The 18,177-nt window shown below is 49.6% G+C and overlaps 1 long non-coding RNA gene across 2 annotated transcripts in view; it reads left to right on the top strand.

Annotated features, from left to right (window-relative positions):
- LOC137219110 (uncharacterized) overlaps positions 1–12,240 on the top strand; it is a 52,130-nt gene extending 39,890 nt beyond the window's left edge. Inside the window, exons 6-8 of one of the 2 annotated variants that reach the window (XR_010940976.1) lie at positions 593–717; positions 4,049–4,136; positions 11,540–12,240. This is a non-coding gene — a long non-coding RNA (uncharacterized lncRNA). The remainder of the gene's footprint in view (positions 1–592; positions 718–4,048; positions 4,137–11,539) is intronic. The other variant, XR_010940977.1, reaches the window with a different exon arrangement.
- The last annotated feature ends 5,937 nt before the right edge of the window (positions 12,241–18,177 follow it).

An 18,177-nucleotide genomic window follows, 5' to 3' on the forward strand; every position in this document is an offset into this window, starting at 1 on the left:
AGTGATTTAAGGGCTCCTTGGCAGCCTTTAGCGGCTCCCCCTGCCCTCGTAGAAGGGTGATAAATCTGAGGTAACTACTGTTGGTTGCTGGCCATTAAACCCGTCACGGCCCACTGCAGTGGGGCTAGGCCTGCCCGCGAGGCCTGCCCGCGTTGGCCTTGTCAGCCAGCCGCCCTTGGAGAAGTCCCAGGGCACCCGTGCCGGGGACGTTATTTATGAGCCGCAGACCCCAGGATCAAAGCTGCTGTCCATCAGAAAGGGCCGGGGGGAGGCCCTCGGAGCCCCCCTCCCCGGCCCCTCCTCTCATCCAGACAACCTCAGGCCACTGCCGCTACTTAAACTTGAATGACCACATGTTGGAGAAAGCCTCAGTCCTTTCAGTCCTCCCCTGGGCCCCCTTCCACTTTATTTCCCTGACCAGCTCCAAGTGCACCTCCGTTACACACACACACACACACACACACACACACACACACACACACACACACAAGAACAGGGACCCCGAAGAGGCTTTGGTGACAGAATTGGGGCGACAGAGTGGGCTTTAGCCTGAATGGCCGTCTTTCTTGACCACTGCTGCCCCTCCCTCCAGCGCAGCCTGGCTGAAAGGAGAAGAGTGTCGGTGTGCTCAGACCGCAGGACATTGTCCAAGCGGCCCTGTCGCTGACATCACCAGGCAGAGGGGTTTAAGGAGGATGCATGTTCATCCTACGCAAAGTGAGACATCTTTCTATAGCCTCTACCATCTCTCTGCGCTGCCTTATTTCCCGGGGCCATCTTAGCCCCAGACACCCCTCATCTGTGCCGTGAGTCTGGCAGCCCATGAGGAGAGGGAGGCGGCTGGTGAGAGAGAACAGTGTGAAAGCTGGAATCTGAAGATTTGGGATTGAGTCTTGAGATACTGCTTAACTGGGAGATTTGGTTCCTTGGTCTGACTCATCTGTGCAGTGCCCTCCTCGTGGGGTGGTTAAGAGCGCCCAATATATGTGAAAGTGTTTTATAAACCCTAAAGCGCTGTGCAGCGTTGAGGCTTCTTCTACTCCCCCCACCCCACATTGATTTCTACTGCAGTCAGCAGAATGCTCTCTGACCAGTTCACACCTAAAGGGATTTATTGCATGGAGAGGGGTGGCTTACAGGATCCCTGGGAGGGCCAAGGGACCAGGCTTGGACACTTAGCCAGGAGCACTGCAGCCAAGAGAGACACCCAGACTGCCACCTCACCTGCCACTTGGTTCCTCGGGTTCCAGGGAGGAGAACCCAGAGTCCCCACCACGGGTGCCCCCAGGGACTCTGCTGCCTCCAGCCCCACTGAAGAGCTGCCTCTTCTTACCTGGCTCACTTCTACCTACAAGTTCCATGTGGGTGGTCTGCCTGGGAGAAGCCAGGTTGTGATGAAACCTTAGCTGAAAGAGAGTCTTGGAAATGTGGTTTTTAACTTTCCAACAGGCTAGATGGGAGGGGTTGGTCTGTGGGAAATTTTATGGAACAAATGACCCATTTTTTTCAACAGGAAGAAAAAAATAAAAGAGAGAGAGAAAGAGGAAGGGAAATGTATAGATTAAAGGAAACTTAGATGTGTCAACTAATTGCAGTGTATAGAGTTATTTGGATCCTGATTTGAACAAACTGTTAAAAAACAAAAGGCAAGACGATGGGGAAGTATGAGACATTGACTGAATATTTGACGATATTAAGGAATTAGTGTTAACTTCTAAAATGTGAGATAATATTATCGTAGTTATGTTTTTAAAAGTCACCTTTTAGAGAAGTGCTGAAGTACTTCTGGGTGAAATGTTCTATTAGATTTGCTTCAGAACAATCCAGTGAATTGGGACAGAGGAAGTTCCTGAAGTGACAATGATAGGGGGATGACTGTAGAAACTGGGTGCATGAGGGTTGATCATGCAACTCTATTTTTGTGTTGGTTTGAAATTTTTCACAATGAAAGTTTATTTTAGAGGTTTATCTCAGCAGCTGCCACGTTGCTGAAGCCTTGCCTTCCACAGACACCTTATTGTGGAGACCTCAGAGTGATAGCAGTAGCTGTTTCACCAGGAAACCGTCCACCGCTAAAATCCTGTCTTCTGATGCTAACCAGCTCTCTGTTGTCTGGAAATGCAACTCGTTCAGAAACCAGTCCCAGATTCTCATATCCTCGAGGGTTTCTTGCTTGGAATCTCTTCCAATACCAGTCTGGGAGAACAGATTCCACTCTGGCTGATTTAAGCAGAAAGGAATTTATAAGAGGACATTAGGTAGTTTATAGAACCTCGGAGAGGGCCAAGGCATCACAGAGCCAGGAGAATTCCCCCGAGCATCCCACGGGGCTGCTCTGGTGGAGACACAGCTCTGCTGCACTCTACCCAGGGAGCAGGCTCTGGAAACCTCCCACAGCTCACCCAGGAGGCTTCACCTTCCCTGGCCCAGCTGCTGTCTGCTGCTTCTTTCTACTTCCACGCCTCCCCTCCCCAACCCGTCCAAGTCTCATGTACGAATTTTCTTAGTGGAACTCGGTCACATGTGGGCCCTAGCTGCAAAGAAGTCTGGGAAATGTAGTTCTACGCTTTCCAGCATCTTTAGCACAGGAAAGCAAACTCTCTGTCTCTCTGCCTCAGTCTCAAAGGGAATTTCTTGCTTGGTCTCCTAGCTTCCAGCACAATGACCTAACCTTGGCACCGGGCTGTCCTTCGTTTGGGGCTGCCAAGGCTGAGGTTATTACACCCAGGCGCTGGCGAGGCACATGTTCTGCCCCATGCCCTTAACGTGGAACATCTACGGAATTCAGAGTTTACAAAGAGCTCTCACATACTTCTTCTCTTTTTGTCCTCTCATCAAGCTTGGACGGTTGGGATCACCATCCTCATTTTATAATGGAGATAATGGAGGAGATTGACACTCAAAGAGGATGAGTCAGGGAGCTGGTAGATAGTAGAACCAGCATCTGAATCCTTTACTCCCCTTCCCTACTCCCCACCCACCTGGGTGGGATAATTTATTGCAATTTTAGTTTGTGACTTGATTTTTTTTTAGGACTTAATTGTCCTTCCTCCATCCCAAGATCACAGGCAGGCTTTTGTGCCACCTTGCCTTATACCGATTTTAGGGAGCAATAGCACAGAGCAGTGTTAGAGCGCAGGCCCTGGAGTCAGAATGCTGGGAGGCGCTTGTGAGCTGGGCTGACCTTGGACACGTGACTTCAGCCCTCTGTCTGTTTTGCTTGTATGTAAAAGTGGTTAATAATGATAGCACCTTATTAACAGGATTAAATGAAGGAACAGAAGTGAAGTGATTAGTATACAATAAATGTTCAGTAAGTTTTGTCATTGTTACTGCTGTTTTGGGGTGGTAAGGCCAAAAACACCAGTTAGTTGTCAGGCACCTAGAAGACCACTCTTACCATCTCCTGGATTTTGTTTTGTAAAAATATAGGTTCATTGAGGAGATTACGCTGGATTGTCTTGTATGGGGAGATGGTGGGAGGGAAGTGTGGAAGATAACAGGCTAAAGGGCAAGGGATGGGGGCTCCAAGGATGTTGGGAGGGGCCACGGTTCATTGTCATGCTCCAGGGAGGTGGCAGGCGCTGAGGACAACGGCAGGAGGGTGGCCTGAGAAGGTTGACTCTCAGCAGAGACCAAATGAGGATTGGTCATGAGCGTAGCTGGTGGGTAGTGGGCACAGAGGCCAGTGGACCCTTTCCTGAAGCTGCTGTGATGTGGGAAACCCCAGAGCCTTTGCTGCCCTCTGATGGATAGTGGAGAGGAAGCGCCAGTAACAGCACCTTGAATTCCCCTCTGGACAGGTAGGATAGAATCTTGGAACAGATTCAATTTAATTGGGGGAAAGCAATGGTACCTTTTTAGCACCATATGCAGGAGAGTAAAATCCCCTACTCGTGACACCTTATCTTGTTATCATCCAGAATGGACCCCAGCAAAACCAAAACGTAGGCAAAGGTTGTCTTGCAAACCTGGGTCTCTATTCCTTTGTCCTTCTCTAAAATGCATCCAGTAACCAAAGCTTTTCTCTCCTCCCTCCCCTTATCAGACTCACTCTCCGGTGAGGATGTGAATGAAACAGGTCAACAGAGGCTCAAGTCCCAACTCTGTCACTTAGCAGCTGTGTGTGAGGCTGGGTAAGTCACCAGTAAAATAAAATAATTCAGTTCCCTTCAGAGAGCTGTCAGGAGGATCATGTGAGACAATGGAATTGAAATGTGCTTTGTAAACCGTGACTGTATGTTGACGAGAAGTGTAACTACCGTGTCTTTATGCAGATTTAAGCCCATGGGGTATGTGATGGCTTCCTGGTAGCCTGGCTTGGCTAGAATTCCCATGTGCTAGTCTCTCATGGAGTTGGACAACAGAAAGGAAGCAGCAGCTATTTTGTGGCATACACTCCCCATCTCCCAGTTATTCAATCAAACGCTAACCCAGGTGCTGCTGCAAAGGGATTTTGCACAGGTGATTAAAGTCCCTAATCAGTTGACTTTAAATTATGGAGATTATCCCAGCGGGACCTGGCTCACTCTGTTGGAAGCCCTTTCAGAGAAGGCTTGGGTCTTCCCTGAGAGGGACTCAGGCCTGTGGCCAACAGCTTCAGCTGGTGCCTGTGGGTTTCAGCCCGCCCATGATCATCCCTTCCTGCCTGCTTGCCTGCCCCACAGACCTTGGACCTGCTTAGCCGGCCCCACACTCATGAAAGCCAATTCCATGTAATAAACTCATATACATCTCATACTGGGTCTGATTCATTGGTTGGTACAGGGTGCTCCTGCCGGCACACAGCATGGCAGGAGGCATCAGTGAACGCGTCAGGAGGAGTGTTTGGTGGAAGAGGCCCCCGTGGAAGCTCTGCAGTGGTACCAGGGTGTCATGAAGGTGTGGTAGTGGCAGTTCTGCCTCTGCCTGCACTGCAGCATTTTTGGTGCTCCTGCCAGCCCCCGGCCCAGTGGTACACACAGGGTCACATCACGACCTTTAAACAGTGGGTGAGACAAACATTGTTATTCTCACCTTTCAGATAAAGAGTCATAATTGGAGACTCAGAGAACTCAAGTGACTTAACCAATAAGGGGCAGAAGTGAGATCTGGCTGGTCCCCAGGGGCCCTCCCAGCCCCCTCCCAGCAGCACTACCCATTGTCTTGCTAGCTGCCTTTGCAACTGTTCAGCATCTATGTGTCAAGTGCCTCTTCGGGGCCAGGCCCCAGGGCTGGAGATGGAGACCTAATAGTGAACCATCAGGTTCTTCCCCTGCCCTCAGGGAGCTCCCAGTCCAGGCATCTCTCTGGGGCCTACGGCTGGTTGAGGGCTGATGCTGGGCCTTCAGAAAGCTGTGGTTTGGACTTGGCTTTCCTGCCTGGACCTGGTTGTCCTGAGCAGTACCCAGGCTCACAGCCTGCAGGAGAAGCCATTGCAGAGGTAGGTGCTCTGGGCCTGCAGACAGAGTGGAGAGCTCTCAGGGCACGAGCAGAAACCCTGGTGGCAGTCTCCCAGGGTCCCCTGGGCCTTGTTGGAGGCACTGATAAGGGCACTGGAAAACGCCATCCAGAGGGAGATGCGGAAGGAGGTGCGCAGGAGCGTGAGGGACTGCCTTTCATCTCCCTCCCACACACCGCCTCCCAGGGCCTAAGCCCTGCTATCCATCCAGCCTGAAAGAGCCCTCCACTGATGTGGGGAAACTGAGGCAGGTAGGTCCGCACCATCAGCCAGAGTGACAGCTCTCTGACTATGTGTCCTAGCACCTTGGGAAATGAAAGCTGACAAGAGAATATCCCCCGATCTGGGTGTTTTAGTCACGTAGTTATCTTGTGAGTATAACTTTTTAGTCGGTTTATCTATTCTGGTTGTCTACACAAATCAGAGACGGGCTCCCTTCTACTTCCTATGGTATGTGTAGACCAGCCTCTTCCTCATGGATTCAATAAATACCATTTGAGGGTCTGCTATGTGCCCCAACATTCTCCACCCCGACCCTGCAAGGACTATGGCTGACTGAGGTACTTGCTGAGGGCGAAGGGAACAAGGACCATCCAGTGGAGGAAGGGAATTATCAATACTCTGCCAGTTGTAGAAACTAGGACAGGATTTCCTTATCAGTATGTTTATATGTATATTTCTATTGAGCAAATATTTTACTGTTTTTTCCTCTCTCATTCTCACCATCTAACATAACATAACATAAAACAGTAGGTAACTTTATGTCTCAGAATTTAAGTTACAGAATATTAAAGGGAGGAGTGTGAATCAACTAGGAGAAGAATGAGAATCAAACAGATAAAAGTTCCTGCTCTGATCGAGTCTCCATTCTAGTGGGGGAGAGAAATAATAAACAAACAAATAAAATATATAGATATCAGTTGATGATAAATGATAAGAAGAAAGCAGGGAAGAGGTAGAGGGAACATGACTGTGTGTATGTGTGCGTGTGTGTGGTTTCAGATAGGCTGATCAGGGAAGGCCTCCCTAGAGGTGACACTTGAGCCATGGGACAGAGCAGGTGCAAACGTCCTGAGGTGGGTGTTGGAGGAGACCTGCTGTGGCTGGAACAGGAAGAAGGAGGCAGAGCACAGCATGAGACAGGGTAAGAGATAACAGTGACCCTATCACACAGGGCTTTTGGGTTTTGCTAAGGACTTTGGTTTTTACCCCAAGTGAGGTGAGGAACAAGGGCAGGACTTTGAGCTGAGGGATATGCTCTGACTTAGGTTTTCATGCAAATGTCTCTGCTTCCCACCCAGTCCCACCCAGGATTATCAGAGCCCTGAGGTCCAGGGGTTTGTGGACCGGCAACCAGAGAAGGGGAGTCTGACGACACCTCCAACTCCCAGCCTAGGGCTCCAGCCCTTGGTTGTCTTTTTAGGGTCTTTGTGAGGATAACATACAAATGAACCCTGTTTGATTAGATTCTGTGAACGTGAGCCAAGCCCTCCTGGCTGGATTGAGCCGAACCCTGAAGGTTGCAGAGAGGACCAAGGCACCTCTTTGCCCTGGAGGAGCCCTGCAGGAGGAGACAGACATATGTGTGACACACTAAGACGCAGTGTGAGGAGGCCCATCTGTGGAGAAGCTCAGAGGAGAGCGCGGTTTGTCCTGGAGGGTCGGGCTGCTGGGGGCAGGGAATGAGGTGGGGGCATTCAGAGAGTAGGCACCACCAGAGCTGGGTGCTAAAAAGAGAGGTCGAAGGGGCAGACCAGAAGAGGGAACAAGACACAGGGATAGGAAAGTATGTAGAAGCTAAGAATCTGAATCTCCAACTCAGGGGTGAGATGAATCCAATTTTCTTTATTTTCTTACAACAACTCAAATTCTCTTTTGACTCTGTTGCCACGACGTGGTGAAAATGTAACCTCGGTTGCTTTGGTGGGGAACCCCTGTCACTTTCCCTGGGACTACTTTAATTCTTGGGGACTTATGGAGAGCCAAGATGGGTAGGGGCAGGGATGTCTGCCTTTGGCATCGCTGGCCCTGAGGGCCCGTTGCTAGTTGTCCCAGAAAGCCCCAATCCCATGACCAGCCCTCAAGGCCTGGGGCACCTCTGCTCCTTTCCCACCAGTCTGAGGGGGATGCCTGGGCATCTGAGGGCAGCGGGACGTCTGGTCTCTGAGAGCCTCATACTGCAGAGGATTCTGGGCCCTCCCTGACACGAACTGCCTGTGGGGTGGACACCAGGCCACCCAACACAGCTCTGGACCTCAGTTTCTCCTATTCAAAGGGGCAACTCTTATGTACTTGTGAGGGCGGGTGGGTGGAGAAAATGAGGTGGGAAGACGGGCTCCCTGGGCAGGCTGCATGTCACAGTTTAGTGCCATCATGGACCTTGACCTCCACACCAAGGCACTGGCCCTGGCTCTCTGGAGCCTCTGGGTGTGGTCTGGGAGGTTGTGTCACCCACCACACCGCAGCTTAGCCAGAGATGCCCGGGGCAGGGGTGGGTGTGGGGGAGGCGGCCAGGACCACCCCTAGATTCCCTTGGTGGCCCTCGGTTCTCAGGGCATTGGCTGCTCTCAGGAATGTGGGCAGTTGCAGGTGCCCTGGCCCCTGAATCGGACACTGGGAATCCCTGAGACCTCTCGACAGGCAGTCTAGAGGCTAGCAACCCCTGCTGTTTGGAGCCTCTAAAGAGCTGGGATTCATGTCCCTTCCCCACCACCCATGTCTCTGGCTGGGGAGAGTGGCTCATTTTTTCCCTGTGCTGCGTGACTTTCCAAACTATATTTTCAGCCTCGGTTTGACGTCAGTCTCTCGCTCGGTCCCTAGGGATCGGCTTTGTGCATTTCCAGGCTGTCCGGGCCGGAGCCTCTCCATCCTCCTGGGCCTCTCGTGCTGCCCCTGCAGTCCCTATTGCCATCTTTGGCCGCTCTCCCTGGGCAACAGGAGGTGGGGCTCCCTGGGCCCCGTGGGAGGCCCATGGATGTGGAAGCAGGGAGGGGAGTTGATGGTCAGCTGGAGAGGAGGCCAGTTGGACTGGTCTCCGATGTAGTGGGCTGTCCTGTGTGGCATGTGAGTGTGTGTGTCGGGGGTGGAGGGCCAGAGGCAGGAGGAGGGAGCTAGGCTGGTGGAGATGTGAGGCTGCACGTTTGTTTCTAGGCTGCTTATCTGCAGACACTCCCTGGAACAGGCTCTGCCCCAAGGCCTAAAAAGAGGGGAGAAAAGATGAGAAAATGGGAGGGCGGAGTGGGGGAGAGAGAGGAAGATGGAGGAGGAGGGAAAGGGTGAGGGAGTAGCGGCAGAGGCAGAAGAATGGAATAATAGCACAATCACAGATTACATTGCATGGCTCATGGCTTTCCCCTTTATTTAACCTGATTTAATCTTCAAAACAACTTTGCTGTAGATATTTTTCTCTTTCTACAGATGGAGAAAACCATTGCAGAGACTGTTTTGGTTCACAGTGCCTAAAACTCAGCCCAGCTCTGCCCTCAGTTTTCGTTTCGGAGTTGAAGGGGCACAGTCTGCTCTGAGAGCTGAGCGCGTAGGCACTGCCTGAACCCGCATCAAACAGTGGCCCCCAAATACTGGTCACGACTTGTGACCTGGGGTGTCTCCATCCCCACCCCATCTCTGAACCTAGACCAGGGCTCTATCTGTGCTAGGCACCCCAGACACAGTCAAGAGACTTCTGTTCCAGTTTTTGCCCTGACACCTATCTTCTGTGTGACTCCAGCGTAGTTACTTAACCTCTCTGGGCCTCAAATGCCTCATGGTCTTGTACCTGATAAGTTGAGCATGTCCTGGACTAGGTGCCTCTTCTCTCCAGTCCCTCACACCTGGGGCCCAGATGCCCTTCAGCTCATTGTCCCCAGTGATCTGTGGTTAATGTGGCCCTCAGCTACCCCAAACCAGAACCATCGAGTCCTCCTTCACTCCATGTGCAGTTCACCACTGCGCCCCGCTGACTGTGCCTCCTAAACACCTCGAGGATTGCTGTGCTCCCTGCCTGGTGTTTGGTAGATGCTGAAGAGATGCTAGTTCTTTTTCTTCTGAGCTCCTCTTCCTGCTTTGAAAATACCAAGTGATCTGAAAATATGTCACTGTGGTACAGCCTCCCTTCTCACTTCTCTGCCAGTCACAGTGTTCCAACCCCTACCCGAGGGGCTGGGGCTTCAAGACAGCTTCTGACTGTCACCCAATTCCCACTACAGGGCCTGGGTTTGGGCTCTCATGGCCGCCAGGGGTGGCAGTATGTCACGGTGGTTAAGCACGTGGGCCTTGGACTCTAACCTCAAGTCTGCCACTAACTAGCTGTGTGACCTAGACAAGTGACCTAACCTCTCTGTGCTGCCGTCTCCTCACCTGTAAAATGGAAATGATACTAGATACCACACCTTGTTATGAGAATTAAATGAATTTATATACACAAAATACTTAGAACAGTGCCTGGCAAAAACAAGTATTCAACAAATATTAACTTTTGTAATTATTGCCTGGAATATAATCACCTCCTCAATGGTCTGTGCTTCCAATTTTATCCCCTACAATACATTCTGCACTCAGTGGCCAGAGAGCTTTCTCTGTCACTCCATGCAGGGTTGCCAGATAAAATACAAGATGCCCAGTTTAAATTTAAATAGATGTTTGGTATTTGCTAAATCTGGCAACTCTTCTCCCGTGCTTAAAATTTTCCCCTGGTTCTCCATTACCTTTAAAATAAAATCTAAGCTTTTTAGCACGACATTCAAGTGTGATTCAGACCTCTGCCCTCTCCATTTAATCTCTCACCTCCTTATTTCTTACCATCCCCAGCCCCCTCCTCTTATGCTCCAGCCATCTCCATCTGCCTTCTTGGAATCCCAGAGAATGACTCTTAGCATTTTGGAGCTAGGATGGACCATTTGTCACATGTTTAGATGAGGAAATTACGGTCCAGAGAGATTAAAGACCTGCCCAAAGCCACGCAGCGGTTAAGTGAAACTCACATCCCCTATGTTCTTGATGGGACCTCAAACCTTGGTTCTGCAGCACCGAAAGCCAGGCTCAGGCCAGAGAAAGATCCTCTTGGAACAACAAACATACTAGGTTTAAAATTCCTGGCCTCAGAGGACCAGCCGTGTGCTTCTCTTAGGGTCTGAGAGTGAGGGAAAGCTGGATCTGCTGGCCTGGAGCAGTTCCCAGGGGCCAGCCTCCGCAAACTGTGATGCGTGAGAGGTTCTGGGGAGTTCTGGGGGGCAGAGAGCTGACCTGGAGGTGTTCCAGGCTCAGGTAAGGAGCTCCTCAGGGTATAGGGAAGTGCTTCTGAGACTCAGGGCTAGGGAAGCAAGGCCCAGTTTGCAGCTCTGTACTTGGTGTTTCCCCAAGTCCAGGCAGCTGAGAGTGAGGCTGGGGATTATAAAATAGGCAGAATAATCCTGGCTGTGAATAATCCTGCCCAGAAGACTTGTGGTGGCCTCAGGGCAAACAGAGTGCAGGCCATTAGAATGGGAATGGGGGACCTTTCCCACCGGGCTCCTGGGGCAGGTCTCAGCACTCTACAGTCACCCCCAGCATCAAACTTGAAGTCGACCAGCTTCCCAACCAGGTCCCTGGGAGGCTCTGGCTCTGTTTTAGCCATTCAATGCAAATATCTCTGCTCAGTGCTGAGAACTTGGTCTCCGTAATTGACTTGTATGATGTCCAAAGACTCTGTGCATATAACAAGCTCAAAGTGAAGCATCATCTTTAGCCAAAAGATTTATCATGGAACCTGTGACAGCTTCCCATTTGTCTGGAGCAGAAGTAGGAGCGACTCTCCTTGCCAGGAATCATCCTTTGTCTTCAGAGCAGATTCCTCCCAGGTTGGAGTCGTCCTGGGCCCAGGCTGAGACCTGTGGCCGACTTCCTGGCCAAGGTCCCAGAGTCCTGGTGTCTCCATCTCAAGAATCTCAGCCACAGGCAGCAGGGATGAGGGAGAAAGTGGAGCCCTGGGTTTAGGAGCCCCGAGTTCTAGAACTGACTGTCTTAGCAGCTGGATGTGACCTTGGGCAAGTCACCTGATACCTCAGGCTTTTACTGTTCTATCTGTAACATGGAATCTGTGATTCCTGTTTAACTATCTTACAGCAGTAATGGAAGAAGAATCACCCATCACCTACTTCGCAGGGAAGCAGTGTGGCCGGTCCTCAGTGTGGGCAGAGTCTCCCCGAGGAACATCCTGTGGGTGACAGCAGGGAGGAGTGACACTTAGATGGGGCTTTGAAGGACAGAAAGGCTTCTGATGAGGGGAACCAAGGGGGAGGGCCTTCTAGGCCGAAGAGATGATGCTGGGGGAAAGACTCGGGAGAATGCTGGGGCCCGTGAGCACGGAAGCTGGAACCCACGAGGAGATGCTTCCATTCATCCGCCCACTGTAGTAGAGGTGACTGCCTTTTAGAATCGCTTTCTATGTGCCGGACACTTTGTAATCACTCTAACTTTCACAACTTTCTTCAAAGTAGATAACATTATCCCTTTCACAGATAAGGAGCTGAGGCCCAGAGAGTCTAAGTAAGCTCCCCAAGGGAGTCACAAATGAGTGACAGAGCCAGGACTCAGATTCAGGTCTGTCTCCCCAGGGTGCTGTGACACCCCGCCATGCTAGCTACCAACCAGCGCTGAATGAATGCGTGCCTCCCTTCCACACCCACTGCTGGGAGCCAGGGGCGGATTTTCTAGAAACAGGTTGGGCGCTGGTTCTGCACTCCAGCAGCTGGCGGCCTTGGTATAGGAAACACACACAGCCTGTGTGCTTGGCTGGCGGTGAAGCACAGAGGAAGTGTGGCCTGCGTGGCACGGCCTCCTGGCTCAGAGTACCTGCTCTCCACGCCCCCCGCCGTGAGCTCGGGCACGGGCTGGTATGGTCAGTCCACTGTTAGGCCGGCTAAGAGCCGGTGGGGCGGGGACGGGCGTGGCACTCTGTCCTCAGCTCCACGGAGACTGCACAGGTGATGAGAGTTAGGGAGACAGAAGCTCGCCCTGAGCCACTTTGGCTGCTCCTGGCCTCCAGCCTGGTGGATTTTAACCTCTGTGGAGCCTGCTGGACACCCGTCCAAGGCCAGGTGGTGACAGAGCCCATGGCTGATGCTGACAGAGGCAGCCCTGTGATGACGTTTGTTTTTCTCTTCTGCACGAGTTTCTTTGTCTTCTCTGAATCCACCTCCCCCTGGACCCTCCACTGCTGGCAGCTTGAGCCCACAGGATTGAACCACGTGAATCAGGTCTGCGGTCGGCAGTGCCCTATCCCAAGATGTGGCTAGTGTTTCCTCCTCAGCCCACCTCAGTCAGAGCTCTATCCCCCTCCCCAGGTCCTATCCCAGCACCCAGTATCCCTTGAGAATGCTCCTTCCCATCTGCCTGCCTGGCTGTGTTCTCCCTTCTCATCCTCCAGGAAGCCTTCCCTGACTTCTGTGGCCCAACCCTACTTCCAGACCCAAATGTCCCCAGAGCGCAGCTAATGGTTCACAAGATTCTCTTCTGTTCACTTATCCATATGTACGTAAAGCAGGGCAGCTCTGCAAGGGCAGGAAGAGTCCTTTCCTGCCTTTTCATCTCATCCTCAGCACCAATCAAAGGAGGGCAAAGGACCTGGTGATACTTAAGGGATTCAGCTGGATGGGGGCAGATCTAGGACATTCTGATCAAAAAAAAGATTTCCATAGATTACCATGGATGACATCTGGCTTTGCTTGACACTGCAGGACTTCTCATGATATATTAGCCACTCTCTCCACATGTATCAGGCAAGGGGCCAGGGCCGAGTCTTGGCACAGAATAATTAAGCTCTGTTCTCCTTCCTTGGAGGACCTTTGACTCCAGCCAGGTGGGATAACCTGGGAGCCAAGGTACCGAAATCCCCACTCACCAGAGTCACACTTATATCTCAGTGGCCCCTCGCAGTCCCCAGTTCAGAGTGGGGCCCCAGTGAGGCGGGGGGGGGGGGTGGGGGGAGTCTGCTAAGGACACGCATGCTGATTCTTGCCCTGGTTTTCAACTGACTCGCCGCGTGACCTTGGACAAGTCCCTCGACCTTTCCGGGCCTGGTTACCTTCATCTGACAACAAGGGGATTGTAACAGTCCTCGAGGGTTGTTAAGGTGCTTTATGGCTCTGAACTTTTGCTTCTCTGACTCAGAGGCAAAGATGTCGATTGCTTCTCAAATAAAAATATTCCTCTCCTGACAGCCAGCTTGAGAGATCAATAATTCTGTCAGAGCATCCTTGCAGTAAGGCTGGAACTCTGCAGTTTTCCCCAAGACTAGACACTTTATCTTTATTCATTGTTCATCCCTTTTCTCCCTCTCCTTAGCCCTCCCTCCAGCCCCCTTCATCACCCCACCCCCAACCCAGGATGCAGCAACCTGCCTTGAATGAAGAGTGGCTGGTCACATGGCCTGGTCACCATGGAGACGGATCCCCGCAGACGAGGTAGGCATCAAAGTCACATGAGAACCCCAGAAAACTGGCTGAGGTATTTATAGAAGCAGGCTGGTGCTTTTACGGAAATGGGTCTATATTTGACTCCGGTACTGAAAACTTCATGCTGGCTCTGGGGCGAGGCAGGTTTTGCACCAGATTTTCCCTCCCCAGGTCGGGTGAGGCAGATAGCCCCCTGCCTTCCTATTGTCTCCTGGAACGTTCCCCTCCCCACCTCACGCCCAGCTGATGCTGCTCCTACTAGAGCAGAGCCCCGCTCCCTCCTGTTTACATTGAACAAGGCTTCTTCCCAGGCTGGGAGTTTGGGGCTCCAGGATGCTGGGCATGTGGGCAGATTGGGACACCCTCTTTCACTACTCCCCCACCCCAAGTACAAACCAGAAGAACGTCCTTGCTGCTCTTCGTAAATGTTTGAAGATATTGCTCAAAGGCTTTGCCGCTTCTTTCTTCCTTCAAAGTTTGGAGACAGCTGCCAAAGGGAGGAGGGCTTCAGCCACCCAGCCCTTCGTGGGTGTTACAGCCGTGTTCCAGAAAAGCAAGTTCATGCTAGCGGGAACCGTTATTTATTGAGCCCTCACCTTATACTTGTTATCTCATATACGCCCGCCTCACACGCCCTAGAACATAGATACTGCCGTTATCCCCATTTCACAGATGCGGACGAGGAAGCTCCAAGTCAGGATGAGAACCCCAACCTATCTGATTCCACAGTCCCCAACCTTTCCTCCGTGCCCTGCTGTGGAGAAGGCAGAGCAAGCCTGAGCGAAGGGATAGGAGGGGAGGAAGGGGCCAAGGAGAGCGCGGCAGACAGTTGCAGTCTAGGGGAGCAAGGAGAAATTCATTTTGCTATTTTAATGAGCAGGTAATACATGCCCACGGTCAAGAAAAATTTAAAAACTCAGTAAATTCAATGCCAAATTTCTGTTCCCAGGGCCCTCCAGCCCCCAGTTTCCTTCTGCAGAGGAAGTCACCATGGCCAGATTCAGATGTTCCTTTCTAGAGGTATCATATGCACTATAGAAGCAGATACGGATATACTGAAGCGACATGGTACGGACATAAGGTATAAAATTCAAAAGGTGAAAAATAAATCTTTCTCCCATGCCTGCCCACAGCCAGGCTCACCCTAGAGGCATGCACTGTTATCAGTATCTTATGTTTCATTCCAGAAATATTTTATCCTCTACAAGTATGTGCAGCATACACAAATGGTCACACCCTCTCCACGCTATCCTGCATCTTTTTATCATTTAACAACACATTTTGCAGATGTTTCCAAATCAGAACATGGAGCAGACTTGTTCATTTTAATGGCTGCAAAAAGTTTGATTGTGTGATGGTACCATAAATTATGTAAACAGTTTCTTGTTGATAGACAGCTAAATAGTTTCCATTTTTTAAATTACAAATACTGCTGAAGGAGAATCTTTAGATGAATGTCTTTAAACGAACACATATGCAAAATGAGTGTGTACTTCCAAAATTTTGACAGGTGTGGCCTAATAGGCAATGGGATGCACCCTTGTAATTTTGAAAAATATAGCCTAATTATCTTCCACAGAGATTGTACAATTTAACTCTTCTCCCACTAGCAACATGTGTGTTATCAACCTTCCTTTACTAAAAAAAAAATTTGCAAACATACTAGGTAAAATATGGTATCTCATTTTTCAGTGTGCATTTCTTCTACTATGAATGAAACTAAACATCTTTTTATATATGTAGGAGCCACTTGTATTTTATTTTCCATGAACTTTCTATTCACATCATTTTCTCTTTTTCTTACTGATTTTTAGGCACTCTTTATATATTAAAAAAATACCTCCTCCACTTTTTAAACAGCCACTCCACAGATATCCCTCAACACCCACTATATGGCAGGACTGTTCTAAGCTCTGTTCTAGGGACTACAGAGTTCATCTGTCTAGTTGGGAGCAGACAACAAGTAAATAAACATGAATGTGAATTGAGTGCCAGATGTGAGAAGTGATATGGAGAACAATAAAGCAGAAGGAGGCAAAGGGAGTACCAGTCATTATATCAGACTTAGAAAGGTCTTCCCCACTCCACATTGTGACAGTTTTTTTTCCCCATGTTTTCTTTTAGTCCTTTTAGGTTTCATTAAAAAAAAATTAGACTTTTCAAAGGACAAACTTCTGACTTTGATGATCCTGTTGTATGTTTACTTTCCTAGTTCATCAGTTTCTACCTTGTCTCTATCATTTACTTTCTTCGGGTCTATTTTCATAAGTTCTTGAGATGATTGGTTGATTCATTGATTTTCACTCTTTCTTCTTTTCTAATATACCTATTTAAGGCTGTAAATACCCCTCTAAGTACTGCTTTTGATGCCACCTATGGATTATTTTTTTCTTTCATTTATTATCTCAATACATCTACAATGTATGTGGGTATAAGGAGTAAGGCAGGGATTCAAATTTACTTTTTTGCAGATGGCCAAACCAATACCGTCTATTAAAAATCCATCTTCCCCCTACTCATTTGAAATGTAATCTTTATTATATTTTAAATGACTGAATATGGGTTTATTTCTGGACTATGTTCTGCTTCATGTATTTCTTATAACTAGGACTACATTAATTTAAACACGTAGCTTTATACTGTTTTACCACCTGGTAAATTCCCACACCACACCCATTCTCTCCCTTAATTTCCCTGGATATTTTTGCTGGTTTCTGTTTTTCAAATGAAGCTTAGTATCAGCTTGCTTAGTTAAAAAGAAAAATAAAACTCCTTTGTTATTTTCATGGAGGTCATTTTAAAACATAGATTAATTTAGAGAGAATTAACATGTTCATTATGTTTTGTCTTCCAATCTAAGAACATGTTTCTTTTCTTATGGTCAAATGTCCTTTTGGAGCTCTCAGTAGCATTCAGGAGCTTTCTACACACCGTTTAAAGTTTATTTCTAAGTAGTTTTCTTTTTTTTGTTGCTATTGCAAATGAAGCACTTCTTACATTTTCTTACTGGTTGTTGTAGATCTGAAGGCTATAGATATCTTACATGTTAATTTTGCAAACAATCACTTACTGAATTATATTGTTTAAGATTTTTAGTTCTGAGTTATTTTTTAAATGAAGTTTTCAGCTTTTAAGGAAAGAAAGCACATTATATTTTAAAACTTCCAGGGTAAATGGCTATTTAATCATTCAATGAGTTAATAGGTGTAAGATGCTTAGAGTAGCACTGGGCACATCTTAAGAGCTAATAGCAACAGTGGGAATATGCCTTGAGTTTACACAGGGTTTTATCTCATTTAATCCTTACAAAATCCCATGAGGTTAGAGAACACATTATTTCTATTTTCCAGATAAAGAATCTGAAGGTCAGGAGCTTCCCTGGTGGCGCAGTGGTTGAGAGTCCGCCTGCCGATGCAGGGGACACGGGTTCGTGCCCCGGTCCGGGAAGATCCCACATGCCGTGGAGCGGCTGGGCCCGTGAGCCATGGCCGCTGGGCCTGCGCTTCCGGAGCCTGTGCTCCGCAACGGGAGAGGCCACGGCAGTGAGAGGCCCGCGTACCGCAAAAAAAAAAAAAAAAAAAAAAAAATCTGAAGGTCAGAGATATTAAGCAATTTGTCAAAGGTCACCTGGCAAGGCAGTGTTGGATTGGCACCTGAGTTTATCTGACGGTATGCATAACACTGTCTCAGAGAAAGAGAACAAGGCAAGTCCTTCTGTCACGTGAAGGGTCCTTTAGAATCGCTCATCCCACAGGTGCGTTTTGATTTGTGTTTTGGATGTTTACGAAGGGGTGTGTTTAGTTGGGGCACCCACCGTGCTTGATAAGGGCCCTATGGAGTCAGAGGCCCCGGGGCCAGCATTCTAGGCCACTGAGTCCCCACAAGCAGGAGGTTGGGCTGCCTTTGGAGCTGGGCAGTGGGACCTGGTCTGCTTTTGCGTGGTACCTCTTGTTCCTGCGAAGAGCTGTCCATTCCTCTCCTCCAGCACTGCACATGACCACCTTGCGATGCTGATGCCGGGGGTGGGGGTGGGGGACGTGAGGAACAAGTGGCTCACAGGCTCAGCTGAGTCACACGTGGGGAAAATGAGGTGGAGGTGCAGGAAGAATCTGGAGGTCCCCTCGGTCCTCCTGGGCCTCTGACCTCTCACTGCCTCTCTCTCTCCCCTCATATTTCCCCAACCCTGCTCACCTCTGGGGTTCTCTCAGGCCCGGAAGTGAGGCTTCCACTTTACAGCCTGGGGAGTTAAGGTCAAGAATGAAGAGACTCTCAGAGCTGCTGTGACGTGGGACCTGGGAATAGAAATTG

Source organism: Pseudorca crassidens, chromosome 2 (genome assembly GCF_039906515.1).
Source record: "Pseudorca crassidens isolate mPseCra1 chromosome 2, mPseCra1.hap1, whole genome shotgun sequence".
Taxonomy (NCBI): Eukaryota; Metazoa; Chordata; class Mammalia; order Artiodactyla; family Delphinidae; genus Pseudorca; species Pseudorca crassidens.